This window comes from Podarcis tiliguerta, assembly GCF_965153285.1.
Source record: "Podarcis tiliguerta genome assembly, chromosome: 11".
Taxonomy (NCBI): Eukaryota; Metazoa; Chordata; class Lepidosauria; order Squamata; family Lacertidae; genus Podarcis; species Podarcis tiliguerta.
Window position 1 is genome coordinate 12,495,858 of NC_139544.1, and position 3,161 is coordinate 12,499,018.

A 3,161-nucleotide genomic window follows, 5' to 3' on the forward strand; every position below is an offset into this window, starting at 1 on the left:
AATACATAATAGAAATAAAAACAACAACCCAATAGCCCCCACAAACACATTTTAAAAGGGCACAGGATGTCAATCAGGTCAACAAAAGCCTGGTTAAAAAGGAAAGTTTTTACCTGGCACCCAAAGGTGTATAATGAAGGCGCCAAGAGGACTTCCCTGGGGAGAACATTCCACAGATGGGGAGCTACTGCAGAGAAGGCCTCTTTTCGTGTTGCCACCCTTTTGAGGAGGAGGCACACGAAGAAGGGTCTCAGAAGATGATCTCAGGGTTCCACCTGATGCATCATAGAATCATAGAGTTGGAAGAGACCACAAGGGCCATCGAGTCCAACCCCCTGCCAAGCAGGAACCACCATCGGCAGCCGCAAGGCATCCTAGAAAGCTTCTTCTGCCTTGTCTGAGGGATCTGCATAACCTCGGCTGCCCTTGTTAGAGCACAAGTTTAGATTTTGTTGATATGCACTTACTGCAGAATTTTGGCCAAGCTTCTGGCTTCACAATTTGCAAATTGCAACACCTTGCTTGCAGCATCCAACAGAACCAATTTGCTTCTGCTGATGGTTACCTAGGTTTTATACACCCCGCTTTATATATATGTTAGATAAAGTGATTAGATAACCCACTGGCACATTATAGCTAACTCATGTGATTTGTACATACTCCAAAATAAATGCTACATTTTTTAATGGGTGCAAGTTGCAAAATACCCAATACCCAGTTTCCAACAAGTCTGGATACGTCGGACCAGGTCTGAATATCCCTGAAGGTGCAAACTCGGCTCTGTGTTCAATCTCACTTTGTGTGTTGAAGGTCTCAGGTCCAACACCTACCCTCTGCTTGCTTGCTTGTTTTGAAAAATATCAAGTGTCCCGTGATTAAAAGAAAATCTTCTGCTGAAAATCCAGGAGAGCCTCTGCCAGCAGAATAAGCAATCTAGGGCCAAACAGACAAATAGCAGATGAGGCAACTTTCTAAATTCCTCCATATCCACCCACAATACTCACTGGATGTCCTTAGGCAAGCCTTACCTGTCAGTCACAGCAGGGTTGTTACGAGGATAAAATGTGAAATATGTGACAACTGAGACTATGAAGCCGTGGGATAAAGCAGGAGAGAAATCTAAATGCATAATAATAAATAACTGGGAAAACGTTCTGTACAGATTCTGAGGGCACCTTGGCTGTACCTGTTTATTCATTGTTTTGAGGATTTAAAGCAATTTCTCGCTGCAATGTTCCATGCTGGTTTCCAAAATGTGAGCTCCATGTTTGCCATGACCCTCTGACCATGACTTGGGCGTGAGAGGGAAATTCTTCTGAATCACAACAAGGTCTCCCAGTGTCCTGACCTTCTGTGGCAGAGATGGGGAAGCTGATGATGTTGGACTCACTATGGAAGCTCTCCAGATGTTGTTGGACTCACCATGTGTGGTCACCCACTGACCACAGGCTGTTCTGGCAGGGGAAGATGGGAGATGGAGTCCAACAACACATGGACGGACACAAGTTCTCCACCTCTGTTCAGCAGGAAGTGTTTCCTCAAGAAACCTTGCTTGGGACTGTTTCTCCAAGTGAACAGAATGTCTGGATGGACAAGTTCCTCTGACAGAATCTGGCAATAATTTAGCAGTTTTACATTTTAAATGGCCATAATGATACTGTAGACTTCAAAGCTCATACCTGCCCAAAGCAAATGGAACAAGTTCACACACCACATTCCCGCCCCTCTCTGACGTTAATAAGATCTATACAGAATCACAACTATTGACGTAAAATTACCAGGCTTTTAAAATCTTGCTATAGCTAATTTGCCTATTTCTGATGAGTAAAGCACGGGCCTGAGCATACTGACTCAGAAGTAAGTCCCACTGAGTTCAACAGGGCTTACTCATGGGTAAATGTACAGAGGATTACATAATTTGCATATAACTGGTTACTGGGCAAAAAGACTGGGATCCTGTAACTATTTACATGCAAGTAGCATCCATTGAATTCAATGGAAATGCCTTCCAAGTATATATATATATATATATATATATATATATATATATATATATATATATATATATATGTATGTACTGTGAATCATATTTTTTAAACTGTCCATTTGTAATTTTTACAAATTTTCAAAATCAACCCCCCCATAAGCTTAACATAGCATACACATGGATAGTAACAGAAAGGAAATAAATTAACGTAGAAAATCTGCAGATAGAAAAGCAAACCAGGGTCAAATATTCAATGCATATGTCAGAGATCTTGACAGTACCACCCCAAAAATATAAAGCTAGTTGTGCATCTTAAAGCTTTAAATTTTGGCCTCTGATTTAGTAGTTATTTCCAGTGTCAAAAGGATTCACCAGGTAAGGTGGCAGAATGATGCTCCGGCACCTTTTATATTTTGGAAAATCTTCTTAAAGGTGCTTACATTTTTAAGAGTGCAGGATCCTTTGGGCAGGAAGCAGCAGCGGCGAAAAGGTCTAGGAGAGTAGATGGGACTTCCTAGACTGCCAACCTGGAAGAAGATGGGGGTCAGGCAGACACCTTTGAACACAGAGTGCAAACTGCTCCTTCTGTGGTGGAAATGGTGGTCCATGCATTGGCCCTATCAAGGGACTTGGGTAAAATGGTAAAGGACCCCTGGATGGTTAAGTCCAGTCAAAGTGACTCTGGGGTTGTGGTGCTCATCTCGCTTTCAGGCCGAGGGAGCCAGCGTTTGTCCACAGACAGCTTTCCGGGTCATGTGGCCAGCAGGACTAAACCACTTCTGGCGCAACGGAACACCGTGACGCAAACCAGAGTGCATGGAAACACCGTTTACCTTCCTGCCACAGCGGTACCTATTTATCTACTTGCACTGGTGTGCTTTCGAAATGCTAGGTTGGCAGGAGCTGGGACAGAGCAACAGGAGCTCACTCCGTCATGGGGATTCGAACCACTGACCTTCCAATTGGCAAGCCCAAGAGGCTCCGTGGTTTAGACCACAGCTGAGGTCAGCAGTGGAGGCTGAACAGCCCTCATAGACTAACAATTGAAAACGATAGCAGCTTTGATTCCTGTGTGGGTTTTCGAAGGTTATTAGGACCCTCCATGGCAATTCTCTTTTCAGAAGCCTGTATCTCTCTCAGGGTTGCTAACTCTTCAAGGGACACCTGCAGCTGT

General features: G+C 43.8%; 1 long non-coding RNA gene across 1 annotated transcript; it reads right to left on the reverse strand.

The window, feature by feature from the left end:
* Positions 1–665: 665 nt before the first annotated feature.
* Positions 666–2,620, reverse strand: LOC310660132. Its single transcript, XR_014503225.1, has 2 exons — positions 2,428–2,620; positions 666–933 (listed from the first exon to the last, which is right to left on the reverse strand). It is a non-coding gene; the product is annotated as an uncharacterized lncRNA (long non-coding RNA).
* Between the last annotated feature and the right edge of the window lie 541 nt (positions 2,621–3,161).